A 24,264-nucleotide genomic window follows, 5' to 3' on the forward strand; every position below is an offset into this window, starting at 1 on the left:
ATGTTTAAGCAAGTACTCAAAGGGGAAACTCCAAAGTGAGCTCTAAGGGTTATTGTAATAGTACAAAAAATATATATATATATTTGAGATGGAGTCTTGCTCTGTTGCCCAGGCTGGAGTGCAATGGCACGATCTCAGATCATTGCAACCTCCGCCTCCTGGGTTCAAGTGATTCTCCTGCCACAGCCTCCTGAGTGGCTGGGACTACTGGCGTGTGCCACCACACCTGGCTAATTTTTGTATTTTTAGTAGAGATGGGGTTTCACTATGTTGGTCAGGCTGGTCTCGAACTCCTGACCTTGTGACCCACCCGCTTCAGCTTCCCAAAGTGCTGGGATTAGAGGTGTGAGCCACTGCACCCAGCCTACAAAAAGATCTCTTAAAGAAATTAACATATTCAGATAAATACATAATTTTGAGTTTTTTGGTTAAATTTAAATACCATTCCTTTTTCTTTTGCTATTGGAACTAGCTGGACTTAATCATTTTTTAAAGCTGGCATTACATTAAGCTTATAAAGTGTTAAAAACAGGACACTGATTTCTTGAAAAATCATGGTAAAGCTAATTTGCATACTCTACTACTTTTGTTAAAAATGTGACATTTTATTGATCTTGTAGGGTTAATATGGATTAGGTCCAAACCAAACTCAATATTTAACCTTGAGGTTCATTGCAATTTAGATACCAAGAGAGAATCAAAATACTATTAATAATTCTGCCAAATAGAATTATAAAACAATGTAGTACTCAGCCACAGATTATCATAAAAACCATGTGGTTAATTAGAATATTTCTATATAACTTTATCAGTTGATTTCCGGATACTTATGATGCCCCTTCACAGACCAATTCAACGGTTTTCTTATTTATTCCTGTATGCCTGTCTTGTTCACCACTATACTCTTAGTGCCCAGAGCAGTAACCTGGCCCATACGATACAATACAAATATTTGCTGAGCAAATGTGTTTATTATACATTCTATTATGTTAATTACGACAGTATATTACAGTTTGCCTTACACTGCAATTTATTTAAGAGCAAGGCATATGTGTAACTCACTTCTATGCCCCTTACCCAATACAATGTTATATAGTAGGTTCTCAATAAATTTTAGCCAAATTAAAATTTTTAGTCTTCAGTCTCAAATATGGCTAGCTTTATTATATAGCCAGTATACTTTATTAAAGCATTGACTAACTGAACTTGAATGGAACTAATTTTTAACTCTGAAAAGCATGGAACATGTGGGACAAATATGGAAAGGAGAGAGCTAGAAAAGATCTAATTCTGTATGTAGGAAATGCAGAAGTCTCAGCCTAACCCCCAAATTTTCACATTTTCAGGTGAGATCCAAACCCACATAGCAAAAGCTTAGAGAATTGAACTAAAATTTGAACCACTGGTGCAAGTCTCAGGATTAACCTCTGAATAAAACATGCATGGAAAAAAAAACGAAACCAACAAGTAAAGGCCTAGAGAACTGACCTGAGATTTGAAAAATCTGTAAAAGTCTCAGACTAATCCGTAAACTAGGTATGTGTAAAGAGAGCCTCAAAACAGCATAACAAAGGCTTACAGAATGTGACTGAGACTTGGCTAACTGTCTGCTTGGACACTAAGACAGAACTTATGGTCTGATTTTAACTGGGCTTGACTGTCTGCTAACCACAAACACGAACATCCATCCTTAAGATTTTAACAACACAGTTTATACAACATAGCATGCACAACATCTAAGTAAGGTACAATCTCAAATTACTCAACATACAAAGAATCAGGAAAATTGAACAACTCTCAGGAGAAAAGACAAGCCACCTCTGAGATAATCCAGATGCTCAAACTATCAAGCAAAACTTTAAAGCAGCCATTATAACTATGTTCCAAAGGTGACAGAAAACACAATGGAATGAATCAAAAGATAGAAATTCTCAGCAGAGAAACCATAAAAAAGCACCAAATGAAAAAATTTTAATTGAAAATTATAATAACTGAAACTTCTGGGTTGAATAGCAGAACGGAGATGACAGGAAAAAAAATCAGTGAATTTGAAGATTAATAGAAATTATCCAATTTGAAGAAGGGAAAAGACAGCAATAAAATGCATGTTATAGAACCTTGGAGACCTATAGATCTAATGTGTCATTATTGGTGTCCATTGGTGGTCCAGATGGAAAAAGAAAAAGATACTGATGGAGGAAAAAAAAAGTTTTAAAATTCTATATCTAGACAGAACATTTACGAATGAAGGCAAAATATGACATTTTCAAGTCAAGGAAAAGTAAAGAAATTCATTGCCAATAGACTTCCTTTAGAAACATCTTAAAAGAAGTTCTTCAGAAGGTAACCTGGAACAAGAAGAACAGAAAACCCATAGTTCTAAAATATCTTTTTGTTTTCAAAAATTTTTATGTATCTTTTAAAATTCTGTTTTAAACTCATGTAACAGCCTCTCATCTTTCTGTAATTATAGTTCTATAACTGTTATATTTATGGCCAGTCTTTTTTTTTAATAAGAATTAAAATGCTTCTCTTCATATATCTGAAGATGTTACAAAAGCTGCTTTTAAACCCAAATTTTCACAAAAGCTCTTATTAGCTTACTAGGATTTATTTTTCCCCACATTTTTTGGGGAGCTCCCAAAGTACTGGGATTACAGGTGTGAGCCACCACGTCCGGCCACACATGCTTATTAGTCTCCAAATCTAACTGTGTATGAATTTCAGTTAATTTCCAGCCCTTAAATAATACAGTGAAAGAAATACTGGGAAGTTCTGGGTAATCAAAAAATAAGTTTTAAGACAAAGAAAAATGACAGATATAGTTAACTTCAGTTGTAAGCACTGGAAAGAATCTATGACAAATATCTGAAATTGCATTTCTGTGAAATGTATCACAGTATCTTTGAGTCCTCAAGCACAGTCACATTTCTAATGAGGTTTGGTTTACAGTAATACTAACTCAGTTCCACAGCACACATTAAACAGAAAGCAGAAGCATGAGGAGAAGTTAGGAAGGAATTCACCTGAAATTCAAACTGTGTGCAGATAATCTATCTACTCATTAGACAGCACTCATACAGCTGAGAAAGTGGAAGATTGTTGCTCTGAAAAAAAGGGAGTTTCTGGTTTTAAAATGAGTGTTTACCCTCAAACACCAACATGATCTAGAATGCCCCTTAAAGAGACAGGGTTTGTGGTGTTTTTTTTCTTTTCTGTGTGATTCTTATTTTTTAAAAATTTAATTTTAGAGATGGAGTCCCGCTATGGTGCCCAGGCTGAAATCAAACACCTGGACTTAAGGGATCTTTCTGCCTAAGCCTCCTGAGTAGCTGGGACAACAGTTGCATGCTACTAACTCTTAATTAAAAGAGATTAAGAAAAAAAAAACTTCACTTTTGAAACATAGTAATATAAAACCAAATGAATTATGATTAGTGTTTTTATTTCTGCAAAGCTATTAAATAAGGAATAATGATATAACCAAGTATCAGCTAATTTAGGAATAAATGACTTGTTTTGTCAGGAAAATATAAACATGCCGCTATTTTCAATTACAGTTTGGCCACCTTGCTACCGTCACTTTGACAGCCTATCTTAACATCTTTTAAATGTTAATTTCAATGACTATACATTATCTCTGTGGAAGTCATTCAAATATAAGAATAAACAACCATAGGAAATAATGACTAATAGGCAATGACAACAAATAACTAACTGGAGCTACAACTTGACATATGCTCGAAAAAGATCAGAGAGGTTGAAGGCTGACTACAGAAGAAATTTCTCCTTTGTCTCACGTATATATCTTGTTGGGGCAATGAGAACTGCTGAGGGGAAAAAAAAAAAGCATTAAAATCTATCTGTAGAAGTTGGGTTAATCTGCAAAGGCAAGGTCACAATTAAATAAAATTTCACTGAATTATACCATAGTCAGAAAAATTTATAACTAAAAGTTTAGTTATAAAAGTCCCTTAGAGTGAGAGAAGGGAGAATGACTGGTAAGTAGTAAAAAAACAAAAACAATGATAGAAGAAAACAGAATGAAAGGAAACTACATATACATAGTGAATTTCTTGATATTTTGTGAGACTCCTCGACAATTACTTTGATGCACATAGGAAAATATAAGCATGGAGCTTTGTTGTACATCTCAAATATTCCTCAGCATGTAATAGTTTCAGAACTCATCTTTTTGTGGATTTCACAAAAAGAAAACTCATGGCATTTGTAAACTGAATCATGAAAAAATCTGTTTTAAGCCACATTTTGCTTGTTTATATGTATAAAGGTAAATGCAGTTCATTTAATATACACTCATTTGAAGAACAATGATTTGGGATAAAAATGACTTTCTCATGTATTTTGGTGCGATGAATATTTCTTTAAAGAGGACACATTGTGTGTATGTAATAGGATGGCAACCAATGAAATAAGATCAGACTAGACCTTATGAGGAAGAAGGAAATTAAAAATTATCATTATCACTATCACCTGCAGGGAGTAATTTATCATTTCTGTTCTTCATTGGTATCATGTTCCAACAGCATGTGGTTACAGCAGATACAATTAGGCAGCTGGCCACAGAAGTAGGAGGATAATGTGCTTTTGATGGAGTTTATCCAAGCATGGAGATAGAGTGCTTGTAATCCATGCAGCAGAATCACTATAACAAAAATACAATTCATTTTTCGTTGAAGTATTTCTTTCAAAATCTGAATATGGAATGCAAAAGCCAACTGATGAGTCTCAAGCAAGCAAAGAAAGAGTAAGCAGACAATGCATAAAAATAACTGTTATAGCTTAGATCATTGTATATAAACCAAGCAGATGAAAATACAAACATAAGCTATACGAGCTGCCACATAGAGCATGAACTGTGCCAGTTATAACTGGCGTTTAAGAAGACATAATCAACAAATATGAAAATTATATATTATGATTTTTTCCCCAGTTGTAACTACACATTAAATTATGGACTCTTCCTTTTTCAATTAATTTTCTACTGTATCCCAAGAGAAAATCTGCACCTTTTCTTTCTTTCATGATTCCTCTAGGGAACAATACATATTAAGTGCCATATACTTCTCAAGAGATACTGCCAGATTGAGTGGTGGTAAAAAATAGACCAAGCAATATGGGAAGTAGTAAAACAGGCCATAGGTCTAAAAATATTTTTAAAAATTCTTTTATTGAAAAACAAACAAAATGTAATTTATTTCTGATCTACATAGACTATTTCAAGATAACTGAAACTCCTTTTAAATTTATTTGGGATTGCTTCCTTGTAATTTCAAAATTGCTTATTAAAGCGGTTTTAGGGGGCAAAAATCATCTTCAGAGTCTATAACACGAATACTTTCATCTTGACATTTCATAACTTGATACCTCACACTTCTTCCTAGCTATAAACACAAAATTGTTTTACATAACCAATATTCATTGAAATTTACTGATTTGTTTTCATTTTAAAAACTGCTTAATACATCATGTACATTCAGAAAAGTGCACATAAGTGTACATCATGCTGAATTTTCAAACTGAATACAGCTGTGAAACCCACACCCAGATGAAGAAACAGAACATCTCAGCACCCTAGTAGTCCCCCTTACACACCTAGACTCTACAAGGCACCTATGCTTCTGACGACCTATCCTAATACTCTTAAGCAAAGATTCATTTTTCCTATTGTACTTCAATATATAGAGAATCATACATCAGGCAGTCCTTTGTGTCTGGCTAATTTTCCTCAATATTGTTTGTGAAATTCATCTACCTTACTGCAAATGATTCATTTTCATGGCTGTAAGGTATATGTGACTATATAATTTAGTCTACTGCTGACAGGCACTTGAACAGTTTTTGTGAATATACATAACATGGCCACTGGGTATATACCTAAGAGAACTACTGGTATGTAAATATTTACCACTTTTGTTCATCTTTATTCCTTTCTGAATTTCTGGCCTTCCATCAGGGATCATTTGCTGTTTGCCTGAATATCCCTTGGTACTTCCTTTGGCACAGGTTTTTAAGGCAAATTCTTTCTCTTCTTTTCTGCTTATCTGAAAATATCTTTATTTCAGCTTCATTCTTCTTCTTCTTTTTTTTCTTGAGATGGAGTCTCGCTCTATTGCCCAGGCTGGAGTGCAGAGGTGCAATCTCAGTTCACTGTAACCTCCACCTCCCGGGTTCAAGCGATTCTCCTGCCTCAGCCTCCCGAGTAGCTGGGACTAGAGGTGTGTGCCATGATGCCCGGCTAATCTTTGTAATTTTAGTAGAGACGAGGTTTCACCGTGTTGGCCAGGCTGGTCTTGAACTCCTGACCTCAAGCCACCAGCCTGCTTCACCCTGCCAAAGTGCTGGGATTACAGGCATGAGCCACTGTGCCCAGCCAAGTTGTCCAGCTTCATTCTTAAAAGAAATCTCAGTTGGGTTAAACTCAGGGTTTGCAGTTATTTTCTGGCAGCACAGTGATAATGTCATCATTATAATTTCTTCTGTTTGTCTTTTTTTTCTTCTGATTCCATTGTTCCTCTCCCCCGCTCCCCCAATTCCATTGTTCCTTGTGCACCTGGCTAATACAGGACATCTGTATTAGGTAGGTGTACAAAGGGGACTACTAGGGTACTGTGATGTTTTGTTTCTTCATGTGGGTGTGGGTTTCACAGCTGTATTCAGTTTGAAGATTTACCAATTATAGAAATTATCTACTAGTCTACTTAGCTCTTCTTTAAAGGTAATTCCAGCACCATAGTTCCACCAACTTTGAGATTTTTCTTTGGTTTCTGTAGTTTTACTAGGATATGTCTAGGTGTGGGTTTCTCTTCCCTCTTTTAAACTGAGATATAATTCACATACCAAAAAATTTACCAATTTAAATTGTACAATTCAACATTCTTTAGTGTACTCAGAGTTGTGTAACCATCATTACAATCTAATTTTAAAAACATTTCATCTCCCCCAAAAGAAATCTTCCATCCATTCTCTTCTTGTCCAGTCTGTGTCTACAGATATACCTATTCTGGATATTTCATTTAAATGGAATCATATAAGAGATGGTCTTTTGTGACTGATTTCTTTCACTTAGCATAATGTTTTTAAGGGTTAACCATGTTGTATCATGTTTCATTCTTTTTTATAACTGAATAATATTCCATTGCATGGATATGCCAAATTTTACTTATCCATTCTGTAGTTGATGGACATTTGAATTACTTCCATTTCTTAGCTATTACGAATAATGCTGCTGTAAACATTTGCGTGGACATGTTTTCACTTCTCTTAAATATACACCTACATTTGGATACAATTTTAAAATTACGCTATTTAGGTTCTGTTGTACTTCTTAAATTGTTGCTTTCATCTGTTTTGGAAAATTCTTAGCCACCATCTCTTTAAATATTGTAACATTCTCGTCCTCCGTTTCCCTGGGATGCCCATTGACATGTATATGTAATTAGACCTTTTCTTGTATCCATGTTATTTCTTGCCCTTCCCTCTCTCTCATTCTTGCATGTCTCCAGGCTTCTTTCTGGACATTTTCTTCTGCTGTAAAATCCAGTTCGCAGATCTTCTCTACATTAATACATGAAGATCTGCTGCTCAAATCATATTTAATTTGGTCTTAGAATGTCTGTTCGATTCTTTTCCAAACCATAGTTTAAAAAATGTTTCCATTTGTTAAAATTTGCAATATTTTTTCTCTTTCAGTTTAGTAAGCATAGTTTTTCAAAATCTAATTCCTGGAGCACCTAGAGCTCTGTTTTTATTGTCTACTGCTTCAACTGGTTCTTGATTCATGTTGTTTTGTGTCCTTGTGTGACTGATTACTTCTGAATATGTTTTGAACATTAATATTTGAAAAACTTTGTGAAAATAATTCGAAACCTGTAATAATCTTCTAGAAGGAATTTTTGTTTCTGCAAGGAACCTGGGGGCATGAGCAAACCGAGATCTTAATCTAATATCAAGGTTTGAGATTTCCTGGACCACCCAGATGACCTGAAGCTGTGCTGTAGTCCATGCAAGTGTTCATTTACTTCTCTCATACCTTATTCTTGGGCACAGTCTTTACGGTCCCAATGCAAAGTGCTGCAAAACTATTAGGGTCCCATTTTGTATTCCTACCCATGTGAGCAATATCAAAAGGGCTACACAAGTCTTTCAGCTCCTTCCCCTGAATTGGTAAATGCCTATAGGGCAAAAGCAGCCCCAAATGTTAGTCTCATTTTTCAGATTACCTTCTTTTCTGAGTCTTGGCTTAGTAGTACTTCCTTATTTGTTAACTTCAAACAGATAGCATTTAACATTTTTTTGGCATTTGTAGCTGTTTTTGGCAAACGGGTTTCTCCATTTTATGTGGCTCACCACTACAAGGAAGAAGATTATTCACTGTATTGCTTTTTCCTACCTAAGGCCCCCTACCTGTATGATAAAGACAAACCAGAGACTGGACAATTTACAAAAGAAAGAGGCTTAATTGGACTTACAGTTCCACGTTGCTGGGGAAGTCTTACAACCATGGTGGAAGGCAAAGAGGAGCAAGTCATGTCTTACATGGATGGCAGCAGGCAAAGAGAGTTTGTGTATGAAAACTCCCCCTTATAATAAACATCAGATCTTGTGAGACTCACTGTCATGACAGCAGCACAGGGAAGACCTGCCCCCATGATTCAATTACCTCTTACTGGGTCCCTCCCACAATACATGGGAATTTAAGATGAGATTTGGGTGGGGAGACAGCCAAACCATATCACTGTAACACTCCTCTTGATTCCTAAACTAATTTGTGATGTCTCAGTTTAAATATTATTTCCTCTGGGCAACCTTCTTTAATCCCAGAGTAGGTTATAATACATCCATTAAATGTTCCTGCACTCTTTGTAATAACACTCACTATATTTATAATACTTTTTGTTCAATGTCTTTGTTCACTTGTAGATCCCAATAGCCCTTTAAGGGCAGTCTTACCATTTCTTTTTTTGCCTCTGTATCCTCACTGCCTAAGCATGCCTGGGCATGCTATCTAAATGGTGAAACTGCACAGAGTTACAAAGGCATGAAATATCCTGGAATGTGCAGGGACTATAGGAAATCAGTATGATTTATTAAGTAAACTATTTGTTAAATGATAAAGAGATATGGTCGACCTGTCCCAACCTTTGGTAAAAGGAAATGATGATGCTTTAACTTATAACTTCCTATTTTTAATTCAAAACTGATATCGGATGCAACTACTTCAGAGAAATATTCCCTCATCCGTACAATTAATCACTTCCCACTAATACAATACATATGGTATTAGAAAGCCACACTTAAAAACCTTAAAGAAGAGCAGGAATCAGGGAAAGGAAGAGTATACAAGGCTACGGGTGTCTTTTATATGCCTCTGCTATTCTATTATAGAGCACTACATTACAATTCTCCATTTATGTTGGCCTCTCCTTCTAAATGAATGTCTTTAGGGCTAGAAATTACATTTTGATTATTTGTTGTATTCATAGTGCCTAGCACAGAAGCCCACACATAGTGTTCAGTCCATGTTTGAATGAAAAGTGATGTTGCATAGTATTTTTTTTTTGCAATCTCTGCCATTTAAAAAGGCTTGCAGCCCACTGCTTCTCTAGATTTCTCTCCTCCTGCTCCCTCACACATCATCGGTTTTCCACTGCTTGATATCAATGATTACTGTTTCCTTATATTCCATTTTTTGTGCTGCTTTCCAATCTTCCCCCAAAACTATCCATGCAAAGGCCCTATGTTCCATTTCTAGTTCCTCAAATGACAGAAGATACTATCAGTCGTAAGTAAACATTATATTTTAATTTTAAGAATACATTTGTTCACCTGAACAAAACAGATACATTGAATTTACAAATCAAGGCAGAATAAAAAAATTAGTTTTATGACTGCTGAAGAGGTTTAAAACTGAAAACTATTAAAACTCATTTTTGTGTCTAGGTGACCAAGTTCTACCAAATGCTACTTGTCTTTACAACCCTTCAATAGTATAAATTAAGAGATGGAACACTGAAAGAACAATTTAACAGACAGTAAAAGGGGGACATATAGAAGATGTGATATACCCTATTTTCTGAAATGAATAGTTTTTTTTTTTGCTCTTTTGAAAAGTAAGGTAGAAAGATAGCTACCAACTCACCACCTAAGCCCTTCTGTTGTGTACCTGATATATAGGGTGGGAACTAAAAATCTGGCAAATATTATAAGGTTTTTAGAAGATCTTAATGCCAATATTCACAATGGCGTCTGTCAGTGCTAAGTTAAAATAAGTCTGAACTTGGGAAGATTACTTCCTTATAGGTCATTACTCCACGGGTAACCGGCTGAATCAAAAAGGAAAATACCTGGTCAAACTCATTTCTTATCACAGTCTAATAATGTTCATTGACAGCCTCTGTGATAAGTCTAGGGAGAACCCCTCTGACATCTCTAATTAAGAGTCTACTCTTATTGATTATTTGATAAATACACTATTTTGTGCTTATTGCTGAACTTCAGATAGATATGCTAGTCCTGCTTGAGTGTGATAATTTCTCAGAATTTATTGTCCTTTAACATTGCTGATTTCAAGCATAAACCTATACCTATCTAGAATTAAATGATTTTAATATAGCTTACAAATTTTAAGATTCCACTCAAATTGTATTTTAGAACAATTTGATGTTCAAATCCTTCTATAATATCACTCCATTGCAGGCTTTAGAATCAGAATTTTTAAAAATGCTCATACAATTTCTTTAATGTCTCTGAAATTTAAATAATGAATTACAGAAATTCAGAAGCATTATTTTCAGCATGGCTTTCAAAAGAGGATCAGGCACACGAATCTCTATTAACTCTATGGACAGGTTATTTCACTCAACTTCAGGCTTCCTCATTTTGTGGACTTTTGAATTCTCTCTGACTAGGTTTAAATACGATTTCAGTATTACAGGTGATTCCTCCCACTATTCTAGGCAACGAACATATACCTAAAAGTTTTCCAAAGCAGGAAACATATCTTCCTAATAATTTTTTCATAATGGTAATGTTCCAAAAAGAATAGACAGAAAAACAAAACACAAATAATGGGTTGAAAAAAATACAGATTTTTAAAAGGCTAAAATCCTCTGGGGTCCAGTTTCAAGGGCTCTTGACTCTCGGGTTGGAAAAATGAAGGATAAAAGGAAGTCAAATGGAAGTAAATTTTGAGAGCAGTGCTTAAGGTGCACCTGGACTTCAAATATGGAAAATATTAGAACTAGACAGAATCCCTCTGAAACAAAGACATAAGACAAAACATTATTTTATAGTACTCATATTCTGCAGAGGATAAGTCACATGGGAAAAATCTCAAAATTACCTTGGAAAATCTCTTAAAATGTCATTTTAGAGACTAACATATAAACTATCCCTCAGTAAGTTCAATACAACCCGTTCTTTAAGCAATGGTACAAATCACCATTTCTTTGGCTGGGCTCCAGATGAAGTAGATGGCTTATAGTAAGTGTCAAATACACACTTTTATAAAGACAATCACATGCAGTCTAGCAAGATGCTCATCCTACAGAAATCTACTAAAGAAACAGCAGATGTGTTTCTCACATCATGCTCATTTTGGGGCACATGTTCACAATTAAAAAGGAGGGCAGAATCATCTGTACTACTGAGACCATTATTTCTCCCAGACTTTTTTTTTTTACCTGAATGCTTGCAGTTAATTTGCATAAATTATATCTGCATATGATGCTACTCCACTGGATTTCCTTTAAAAAACAAGCTTTTGGAATCCAACAGCCTCAAGGAATAGCATAGGTTAAAAAATACATCCTCATTCAAGAGTGATTTATGTAATTTTATCACTGTTTAAAATGCTTTGTTAAATAGTGTCAGCAGCATATTTTGACGGATACTTTCAAAAAGTCTTCCATAAAATGTTCTTTGATTCCTACTCTTAGGTATCTGGGCCAAATATGTCACAAGTATGACTTGACAAGACAGGCCACAGAACTGTGTTTCAATTTCCTACTGGATATCACTACTTACATAACTCAAAGGTATGAAATTCAACATACTAATAATTGAGCATCTGATCCTCACCTCTAAATTTGCTCTTCCAATTTTCTTTGACAGACAGGACCATAATTTTTCAAATTGTATGTGTAAGAAACCTTGGAGTCATCACTGATACTGAGAGCAACGGGAGTTATTGCCCTCATTCCCCATTATCTAACTCATTCTCAAGTCCTGTCAATTTTATCTCTTAGGTAACTCATGAACAAGTCCGCTAAAACTGCCTTTGTGTAAGTCACTGCAAATTCTTGCCTGAGCTACTAGAATAACCTACACATTGGCCTCCCACATCCACTCTGGTCTCCTCTTTGTTCTCCATATTCTAGCCACAATCTTTCTAACATCCACTCTGGTCTCCTCTTTGTTCTCCATATTCTAGCCACAGTCTTTCTAAAGGGCCCTTCTGATCACAACACTGCTTAAAAAACATCACAACTGAAACGGCCAAATAGCACAAGGTGCTTTCCATCTCTTAGCACTATGATTTACATGTCCCAGCCATGCTAGGCTTCTTTCAACTCCTTGAACCTATCAAATTACTGACCACCAGACAGACATTTTTTGGCTTTGGTCAACTTTTCAAATGAAGTATTATATACAAGCAAAAAACCAGATTTCTAGCTAATGCAAGAACCACTGGTTTTACAGAGAACACACATACACACACAGAGAAGTGAGCAAATCATTGGGATACAGCTCAGTGAACTTTTTCAAGGTGAACACACTTGTATAACCACTACCCAGATCAAGATATGGACCACTCCTAGTCCTCCAGAGACTTCTTTTATGCTCCTTTCCAATCAAGTCACCCCACAAATCGTAACCACTATTTGATGTCCATGGCCAGATGGATCTCGAACTTCTGGCTTCAGGCGATCCTTCCAAATGTTGGGATTACAGGTGTAAATCACTGCACCCAGCCTTTCCCCCCTTTTTAAATCAACTGTTCATGAAATTCATCCATGTTGTGCTGTATTGCCAAGCTCATCTCTTTTTCAATGCTGTATTTTATTCCGTAAATATACCACATTTACCCATCCTACTTTCTAGCTTGGGACTGAAGAAGGCAGCAATGGACATTCTTGCACATTTTTTTTTGGTGAACGTGTCAACATATTTCTGTGTGTGTATCTGGACCCAGGAGGGAAATGGTTAAGACACAGGGTAAACCTGTGTTCAGCTTTGGTAACTACAGCAGGTGGCTGAGATATACAGAAATAGCTTTATCTCAGTGCAGTACTTTTGCCTCGTCACTCTTAGGCATTTCTTATTGTTGTGAGATTCTTTAAACAAATAAATACTGTCAAAAATTTCAAACATACACAATTACAGAACCTCTGACGAACCTATCACCTATATTCAGCACATATACTTCACCTATTCTCTTGAGCAAATACCCTATATTATGTCATTTTGCATCTGTAAAAAGATGGACATTTTCTTAGATAACTAGAATGCCCTTATCACATGTAACCAAATGTTCAATAATTCTTTAGTATTATCTAATATCCATAGGGTGAATATTTTTTTCCACTGAAGGGTGGTGATGAAAATAGAGTGAATTTTATTATGTTTCCACTATTAATGCCTCCTGAATAGAGGAACTATCGGTTTTGGCTTGTTACCACATTCCCAATACCTCTCAGCTCCTAGCATATGCTACTACTCAAAGAACATTTCCTGAGAATAAACGAAGAGATGTAAATGTTCGCACCATCATCTAAGCCCAGCTACAAAGGTTCAGGTTTCAGAGAAGGGTAGAAAGTTCAAGACCATACTTTAGACCACATGGTCATTCACAAGGAGGAGCCTAAAACCAACTGTAGAGGTGGGATCACATAATGAGAAATGTTCTCCCCCAAGACATAAAATTTACTTAATGAAGCCTATTAAAATATATACCAGATGTCCCATTAAAACGTATGATGCAAGTTCAAGACAAATCTTACTATTTCTAAGCAGCACAGATGTGTTTTAATAATTAGTTTCGTTAGCTGATTAGCTTTGCAAGGTCAAAGTTAGGTCAACTTACAACAAAAAGTACTAAGAGCTAATTTAATACCTAGAAATAAGCTTAGAATTAGTGGGATTCTGCTGTCAGAGATTTTCCAGAAGCATTATAAGAAGATTTAAAGAACACAATTGCAAATAAATGGGCTAATCTTGAAGTTTTTTCTTAAGCCATTAGAAAAATTTAAAGCTTAATTAAAAAGTAAAATGAAAACAGGGTATTATGACTAAGAGATCACTGGTTTGAATTGTAAACATTTTAAAGTTTCTTTTAATAGCAATTGCATTAGCCTTAAAAAACTGAGTAACTGAAAGACTTGTTTTGATTCCATCCAAAGCTAAATATTGGAGCCTCTTAATATTTAGCTCTATCATTTATCAAGTAGTTTTTTTGTTTTTAAAGAGATAGGGTCTCTGTCACCCAGGCTGGATTGCAGTGATACAATCATTGCTCGCTGCAGCCTTCAACTCCTATCAAGTAGATCATCAAAGAACTGAATTGAGAACTGAAAGGTAACATAAAATTTACTCTTATTTCACTAACTTACGTTTACTTTCATTTACCTTTCCTAACTTTATTTCTAAACTTTCTAAAATCCTAAATATGTAGGCCCAGATTTATTTTCCAGTTTGGGCTTTAAAAAGCAATTTATCCAAGGATGACTTCTAATTAGGATGTAGAGGGTTGTAAAAGACCCTCACTCTGACATAACAAAAAGAAAACACTAGACTGACTAAACATTTCTCATTAAAACCACAGAGGAGTCTTACTTGCAAATAGGTCTAAATAACTGTCTCCAGAGGTGAATACATTCTTCCTAGCTGAGCAAAAACAGCTGCTTTCATACCTGAGGGCGTTTGCCCAATGCTAGGGCCCATGCGGTGGGTAAAGTAGCAAAAATGCCACAGGCACAAGAACTTTGCTGGGACAAGGAAACAATAGCCAGGCCCAGTGCACTGGTACACTAGTATAGTGCCCTGGAATTTGGAGAACTCCAAAAGGCAGAGCTCGTCCTCTCTTCAAAACAATTCTCCCTCGTGTTACTTATTGGAGTGGATGAAGCTGGTGGTTGCGCTGCAAAACAGGAAGAGAGGGGGGTTTCGCCTAAGCCAAAACCTTCTGTGGCCACACAGTTCACTATCTCTATTAATATGACATTACTATTCAATTATCTGCTATTCCAGAAGCTACTGCTTAGAAAGAAGAAGGTATTTGTTTCAGGTACCTCAAGAAAATCTATTTATTTGAACAACAGATTTATCAGCGAATCCTCAGGAGAGTAAATACCCTACCCTCAAGAACAGATGACTCACTACGCTGTTTACTCTTCAAGACTTTTTTTTTTTTTTTGAGACGGAGTCTTGCTCTGTCACCCAGGCTGGAGTTCACTGGTGCTATGTCGGCTCACTGCATCCTTCACTTCCAGGTTCAAGCGATTCTCCTGCTTCAGCATCCCGAGTAGCTAGGACTATAGACATGCACCACCATGCTTGGCTAATTTTTGTATTTTTAGTATAGACCGGGCTGGTGTTGAACCCCTGATCTCAGGTGATCTGCCTGCCTCAGCCTCCAAAAGTGCTGGCATTACAGGCATGAGCTGCTGCACCCGGCCAAGACTCACTTTAAAACCCACCCTTTGATGTGTCTACCAGTTCTCAACTCATGCCAAATCCTAATCAGGACCTTTCCCCTCCAATGCACACAATGAAAGACCTGCTGAGAATTTCATAAATATTCTCATGTCCTTCCTCTGAGATGCTATTAAGACTGTCAATGTAGTGGTCATCCTTACTGTAATAAACCATAAACTCAGCTTTATTTTGATGGTCTTCCCAAGAACTCGGCCAGAGGGAAGGGCTTGATCTTGTGCTTAAGACACTGGAAATCAAAAGGGATCGACCCCTCCCCCCTAGCTAGCTAGGAGATATTCTTCTAAGGGAAAATATTACCTACTCTAGTCTGTATTATTCTTTTATACAATGTCTAGCATAAAATATGAGAACAAACTGGAAAATGTGACCCTTAAAAGGGAAGAGAAGCAAAATCGCAGATCACTTGGGGAATTAGCAAATTACATCTTAAAAGAATGATTATAAATGTAAAGGAATTCAGATAAAAAGATGGATCAAACTGGTTAAAGAGATAAAAAAACTCTAAAAATGAAAATAGAAGTTGTACAACTAAAAAATATCTGAAATAAAAATATTTATTGGCTAAAAATGAACAGCAGAAAGAATGCAAAAAAGAAATAATGAATTAAAAAGTAGGTGAAAAAAATTATCTCAGAGGAACTTATGAAGTGACTACCACACTTCAAGCTTTTCCTTTATTTTGGGAGGGGCAAAGTTTTTCACTTCCTCATGGAATGTTGGCTGTAAAATTTATTAACTACATTTTTCCTCCAGAAACCCAGACCCACACCATGCTCGGTGTATCTCTATATTTAAATCTTTACATTCATATTAAAATGTTCATAGTACTTGCCTCCTTTCATTTAAGTGCCTTTCCAGGGCAAAGAATATGTTTTGTTTTGTTTATGAGATGGAGTTTTTGCTCTATTGCCAAGACTGGAGTGCAATAGGGCGATCTAGCTCACTGCAACCTCTGCCTCCTGGGTTCAAGCAATTCTTCTGCCTCAGCCTCCCAAGTGGCTGGGATTACAGGCACCTGCCACCACGCCCGTCTAATATTTTTTGTATTTTTAATAGAGATGAGGTTTCACCATGTTGGCCAGGCTGGTCTTGAACTCTTGACCTGAGGTGATCCACTCACCTCGGCCTCCCAAAGTGCTAGGATTACAGGCATGAGCCACTGTGCCCTGCCATGTTTTGTTTGTTTTTATGTGCCTGCTTTATAGACAAGTACTTGGCACATAGTCAGCATTTAATATTTGTTTAAATCTGTTAATGTAAAGATTTAAAAGGCGGTGGCTCATGACTGTAATCCCAGCACTTTGGGAGGCTGAGGTGGGCAGATCACCTGAGCTCTGGAGTTCAAGACTAGCCTGGCCAATATGGTGAAATCCCATCTTTACTAAATACAAAATACATCTCTACTAAAATACAAAAATTAGCTGGGCGTGGTGGCGTCCGCCTGTAATCCCAGCAACCGGGGAGGCTGAGGCAGGAGAATTTCCTTGAGCCTGGGAGGTTGAGGTAGCACTGAGCAGAGATCACACCTCTGGACTCCAGCCCAGGAGACAGAGCTAGACTCTGTCTCAAAAAAAAGGACATTAAATATCTCTCATGACACTATTCGAATTTATGAAGTTTGACAGAATCCAAAATAAAGGACTTTAAGAGGTTTTTAAGTAAAAACAGAGTCATGTGCCACATAACAATGTTTCAGTCAATGACTGCATATACAATGGTGGTCACATAAGATTATAATACTAAGGGGGCCAAGATGGCCAATTAGAAGCAGCTGCAGTCTGCAGCACTCACAGAGAAGAATGAAAGCGGCAAATGAATTCAGCAACTTCATCTGAAATATCCAGGTTCTTGCATTGGGACTGACTGGGCAAACATCTTAACCCACAGAGAAAGAAGAAAAGCAGGGTGGGGTGATGAACCAACTGGGAGCGGCGCTGTAGAAAGTAAAAAGTTCCTCTTCAAAGTTTCCCTTCTTGTTAAAAGATAATAATAATAAATGTTAGAAATAATAATTTCTTTTAAAGACTAAGTTTGTTCAAGCCTCCTTGCTTTGTGCTAATAACTCTTTGTTAAGCCCTATCCTATGTAGCTGTTACACAGGCTCACAGGCAAGTAGTACATTCTATGTCCTTGTACCTTAACCAAGATATTTGTGCAAGATGCACTCACAGGCATGTCCCAGCTTGCAGCCTACCCCTTCCTTATTTAAGAATGTTATTACTTTTCTAAGTCCTTTAGTAAACAACTTCCTCTTTTCCTTTGTCCTTCCATTGCTTTCACCTATTTAGAAAAGTTTAAAATTATTAGCCAGTCAGGTTTTAGTTTAGATTGTGAGGTCTGGCTCCGGCCAATGGAAACAAGACATAGTAGCAAAGATAAGCTGTGTAAAAGACATACATTGCTTCCCTCCTTTGTTCAAGTGTGCTCTTGCCATTGTTCTATCCGCAAGGAGCACTCTTTCTGCAGAAAGTAAAATTGCCTTGCTGAGAGAACTTTTTGTCTAAATGCTGATTTTTCCTTGCAGTACTGAAGAACAAGCATTCTAACAGCACGAAGCCAAAGGAACACTCAGTCCCAGCTAAGGGAAGCGGTGAGTGACTGTGCGATCCTGCCTAGGAAACCACACCTCTCCCATGGATCTTTGCACCTAGGGGATCCCTTTGTAAGCCACACCACCAGGGCCTTCGGTCCAATACAGAGACCTGTATGGAGTCCTGGCAGAGCAGCCGCTGGGACATACACAGATACTCAGGAGTTTTGCATACTCTGGCCCCAGGATTCCTGGCAAGGCCAGAGATCTGTCCCTAGATACTCTTAGGAGGGGAATTGAATCCAGGAAGCCAAGTAGTGTAATTCTGTGGGCCCCACTGGCTTGGAATTCCAGTCAGAGAGGTTTGCCTGAGAAGGACCAAATTCCCAGGGGGAGGGGCGGCTGCCATCTCTGCAGTTCTGTTAACTTGACTATTCCAGCCTGCCAGCTCTGGAGAGCCCAGATGGTCTGGACAAGGAATGGTCTCCCACAACACAGCACAGCTGCGCTACCAAAAAGGAACCAGACTCCTTCTTTAAGTGGATCCCTGATCCCACTCCTGCTACCTGGGTGAGACCTCCCAAAAGGGGTCTCTAGCCACCTCCTATGGGTGCAGTTCAGGCTGGGAACAGGTCAGTACCCTGCAGGGATGGAGCTTCCAGAGGAAGGAGCAGGCGCCATCTTTGCTGTTTTGCAGGCAGGGATGGAGGAGCTTCCAGAGGAAGGAGCAGGCTGCCATCTTCGTTGCTTTGCAGCCTTCACTGGTCAAACCCTGTATGATACTTGGTATGGGAAAAACTGAGGCAGCTAGGGTCTGGAATGGACCCACAGCAGCCCTACTGTTAAAAACAGAAAACAACATCAATGAAAAACCTGACACAAACCCCATTCAAAGGTTAACAACCTCAAAGATGAGAAAGGATCAACACAAAAATGCTAAAAACTCAAAAAGCCAGTGCCTCTTTTCCTCCAAATGACTGCAACACCTCTCCAGCAAGGGCACAGAACTGGGCTGAGGCTGAGATGGCTGAATTGACAGAAGTAGGCTTCAGAAGGTGGGTAATAACGAACTTTGCTGAGCTAAAGGAGCATGTTGCAACCCAATGTTAAGAAGCTAAGAATCATGGTAAAACATTACAGGAGCTGTTAACCAGAAGTAAAACCTCCTCAGCAAATGAAAAAGAATTGAAATCATAACAGTCTCTTAGACCTCAGCACAATCAAATTCACTCAAAACCACACAACTACATGGAAATTGAACAACTGCTGCTTAATGACTCCTGGGTAAATAAGTGAAATTAAGGCAGAAATCAAGGAGTTCTTTGAAACTAATGAGAACAAAGAGACAACATACCAGAATCACTGGGACGCAGCTAACGCAGTGTTAAGAGGGAAATATATAGCACTAAATGCACACATCAAAAAGACAGATCTCAAATCGACATCCTAACATCACAACTAAAAGCACTAGGGAACCAAAAGCAAACAAATCCCAAACCTAGCAGAAGACAAGAAATAACCAAGATTAGGGCAGAAGTGAAGAAGACAGAGACACAAAAAACCCTTCAAAACATCAAAGAATCCAGGAGCTGGTTTTTTGAAAAAATTAATATGATAGACTGCTACCTAGATAATAAAGAACAGAAGAATCAAATAAATACAATCAGGAATGGTAAAGGAATATTACCATGGTCTCCACAGAAATACAAACAACCATCAAAGAAATACTATAAAAACCTGTACATAAACTAGAAAACCTAGAAGAAATGGATAAATTCCTGGATATATACACCCTCCCAAGACTGAACCAGGAAGAAATTGAATCCCTGAACAGACCAATAATGAGCTCTGAAATTGAGGTGGTGATAAATCGCCTATCAACACCCCCACCCCCCTCCAAAAAAAGCCCAGGACCAGGTAGATTCACAGCTTAATTCTACCAGAGGTACAAAGAGGAGCTGGTACCACTTCTACTGAAACCATTCAAAACAATTGAAAATTGAAAAGGAGGAACTCCTCCCTAACTTGTTCTATGAGGCCAGCATCATCCTGATACCAAAACCTGGCAGAGACAAAACAAAAAAAAGAAAACTTCAGGCCAATATCCTTGATGAACATCAATGCAAAAATCCTCAACAAAATACTGGCAAACTGAATTCAGCAGCACATCAAAAAGCTTATCCACCGCAAACAAGTTGGCTTCATCCTTGGGAGGCAAAATTGGTTGAACATATGGAATCAATAAATGTGATTCATCACAAAAACAGAACCAATGACAAAAATCACACAATTATCTCAACAGATGCAGAAAAGGCCTTCAGTAAAATTCAACATCCCTTCATGTTAAACACTCTAAATAAACTAGGTATTGGTGGAACATATCTCAAAATCTAAGAGCTATTTATGACAAACCCACAGCCAATATCACACTGAATGGGCAACAGGTGGAAGCATTCCCCTTGAAAACAGGCACAAGACAAGGATGCCCTCTCTCATCACTCCTATTCAACATAGTATTGGAAGTCCTGGCCAAGGCAATCAGGCAAGAGAAAGAAATAAAGCATATTTAAATAGGAAGAGAGGAAGTCAAACTATCTTTGTTTGCAGATGACATGATCCTGTATCTAGAAAACTCCATCATCTCAGCCCAAAAGCTTCTTAAGCTGATAAGCAACTTCAGCAAAGTCTCAGGATACAAAATCAATGAGCAAAAATTCACTAGCATTCTCATATACCAACAACTGGCAAGCTGAGAGCCAAATCATGAATAAGCTCCCATTCACAATTGCTACAAAAAAATACCTAGGAATACTGCTAACAAGGGAAATGAAGGACCTCTTCAAGGAGAACTGCAAACCACTGCTCAAAGAAAACAGAAAGGACACAAACAAATTGAAAAACATTCCATGCTAAGGGATAGAAAGAATCAATATTGTGAAAATGGCCATACTTCCCAAAGTAATGTATAGATTCAATGCTATTCCCATTAAACTACCATTGGACATCCTTCACAGAATTAGAAACACTATTTTAAAATTCACGTGGAACCAAAAAAGAGCCTGAATAGTGAAGATGATCCTAAGCAAAAAGAACAAAGCGGGAGGCATCATGCTACCCAACTGCAAACTACAGTACATGGCTATAGTAACCAAAACAGCATGGTATTGGTACAAGGACAGACACATAGACCAATGGAACAGAATGGAGAGCTCAGAAATAAGACTTCACACCTTCAATCATCTGATCTTCAAAAAACCTGACAAAAACAAGCAAAGGGTTAAGGAGTCTCTAATAAGTGGTGTTGGGAGAACTGGCTAGCCATGTGCAGAAAATTAAAACTGGACCCCTTCCTTACACCATACACAAAAATTAACTCAAAATGGATTAAAGACTTAAATGTAAAACCCAAAACTATAAAAACCCCAGAAGAAAATCTAGGTAATACTATTAAGGACATAGGCACAGGCAAAGATTTCATGACAAAAATGCTGAAAGCAATTGCAACAAAAGCAAAAATTGACAAATGGGGTCTAATTAAACTAAAGAGCTTCTGCACAGCAAAAGAAACTATCATCAGAATGAACAGACAACCTACAGAATGGGAGATTTTTGCAATCTATCCATCTGACAAAGGTCTAATATTCAAAATCTACTTGGAACTAACGCAAATTTACAAGAAAAAAAACCATTAAAAAGTGGGCAAACGACAGGAGCAAACACTTCTTCACATGTGACCAAGAAACACATGGAAAAAAAGCTCAACATTACTGATCATTAGAGAAACGCAAATCAAAACCACAAGGAAATACCATCTTATACCAGTCAGAATGGTGATTATTAAAAAGTAAAACAGATGCTGGTGAGGTTGTGGAGAAGGAGGAACGCTTTTACATGGTTGGTAGAAATGTAAATTAGTTTAACTGTTGCGGAAGACAGTGGCAATTCCTCAAAGACCTAGAGGCAGAGCTACCATTTGACCCAGCAATCCCATTACTGGGTATATATCCAGTGGAATATAAATAATTCTATTATAAAGATACATGCATATGTATGTTCACTGCAGCACTATTCACGATGGCAAAGATATGGAATCAACCTAAATGCCCATTAATGGTAGACTGGATAAAGAAAATGTGGTACATATACATATACACCATGGAATACTATGCAGCCCTAAAAAGGAACGAGATCATGTCCTTTGCAGGGCCGTGGATGGAGTTGGGAGCTGTTATCCTCAGCAAACGAATGCAGGAACAGAAAATCAAACACCACATGTTCTCACTTATAAGTGGGAGCTGAATAACGCGAAAACATGGATACCTGGGGAGGCAACAACACATACTGGGGCCTGTTAGAGGGAGAAGGTTGAGAGAAGAACAGCTAATGGACACTGGGCATAATACCTGGGTGAGGGGATGATCTGTACAGCAAACCACTATGACACACGTTTACCTATGGAACAAACCTGCACATCCTGCACATGAACCCCAGAACTGAAAAGCGGAAGAAAAAATTGTAATACCATATTTTTACTGTACCTTTTCTATGCTTAGATACATAAATACCATTGTTATAATTGCCTATAGTTGTAAATACAGTAACATGCTGTACAGGTTTGTAACCTAGGAGCAATAGGCTATAGTATATAGCCTCGGTGTATGGTAGGCTATATAATCTAGGTTTTTGTAAGTATATTCTATAATATTTGCACAACGACAAGACTACATAATGATATATTTCTTCACGTATATCCCCCTCATTAAGTGATGCATGACTATTAAAAACGTCTGCTTCTTTAATTCAGATGTTTATCTTTAACAACTGTAGTAAAAGAAAAATTCCTAGGAAAAACATGTTAAGGAATGTTTGTGAAAACTGAAAATTGCTATACCAGTCATTCTGGTACATGCTAATAGAAAAGTAGAATAAAAGAAAAAAATGCTGAAATTAAGATATAAAAACTATTAAGAGATGATATATCAAATAAAAACCTTTACAGGTCAAATATCCATAATCTGAAAACCTGAAATGCTCCAAAATCTAAAACTTTGGGTGATGACATGATGCTCAAAGGAAATGCTTTTGGATTTCAGATTTTTGTATTAGGAATGCATAAATGGGAATATTCCAAAATCTAAAAAATTTCTAAATCTGAAACACTTCTGGGCCCAAGCATTTTGTATAAGGGATACTCAACCTGTATTATTTGCGTGAGCATGTAATCTGATAAATCCATCTTAACTATCTTCATTTTTAAGGTAAACAACTCATTTGTTCTATAATAAGCATTATTCAAAATCATTTAATGTATACTTAGAATTATGAACGAACATACCTTTCTATACCTTTAAGTAGCTTATAGACACACAGATGCAAATATAAATGCCACTTGGCATACAGAGTAAGAGAATATTACACAAATGACATTACAAACAAACGAGAACTCACAAGGTAAAACACACGAGTTCTAAATTTTATAGTCTTACCGCTTTTGCTTTTGAACACCTATAAACTTTCCACAAAAATAATTGACTGTATTGTTCATTTTTGGCTAGGTTAAGCAGGCTGATATGATAGACGAAATGTCAGGAGCCAGCTAAACTTCATCTCTATTGTAAAAGCAATGACAATTTTATCTAAACTATCAAAAATATCCTGGAATAAAGTAAGAAATGCTCAGAAAACTGCTATGTGGTACCAGTATTCATTGAAAAATTATCCTTCAATCATTATAGATGATTCAAGATTCAAGACATTTACATATAAATATCACATGTTAAATTCCTAAAATATAAAGTCCGTTAATGTAAAACATTAAAATGCCATGAAACTTCATCTGTGGCATATGGGGATGTGTGTATTTGGTGGTGGAGAAGACTGCATAAGAAAATGTTTTTCATGAAAGGTTCTAATAATCTTCAAGAAGCTATCTAAAAACATTATCAGTCTATAGCATACATGCTATTAAAATACAAAAGGGGGTGTTCTTAGCATCT

General features: G+C 37.0%; 1 protein-coding gene across 2 annotated transcripts in view; it reads right to left on the reverse strand.

Moving 5' to 3' along the window:
* The window catches only part of PRMT3 (protein arginine methyltransferase 3), a 127,650-nt gene that overhangs the window by 18,541 nt on the left and 84,845 nt on the right, over nucleotides 1–24,264 (reverse strand). The gene's annotated exons all lie outside the window — the stretch shown is intronic.

The sequence above is a fragment of the Hylobates moloch genome, unplaced genomic scaffold (genome assembly GCF_009828535.3).
Source record: "Hylobates moloch isolate HMO894 unplaced genomic scaffold, HMol_V3 SCAFFOLD_11, whole genome shotgun sequence".
Taxonomy (NCBI): domain Eukaryota; kingdom Metazoa; phylum Chordata; class Mammalia; order Primates; family Hylobatidae; genus Hylobates; species Hylobates moloch.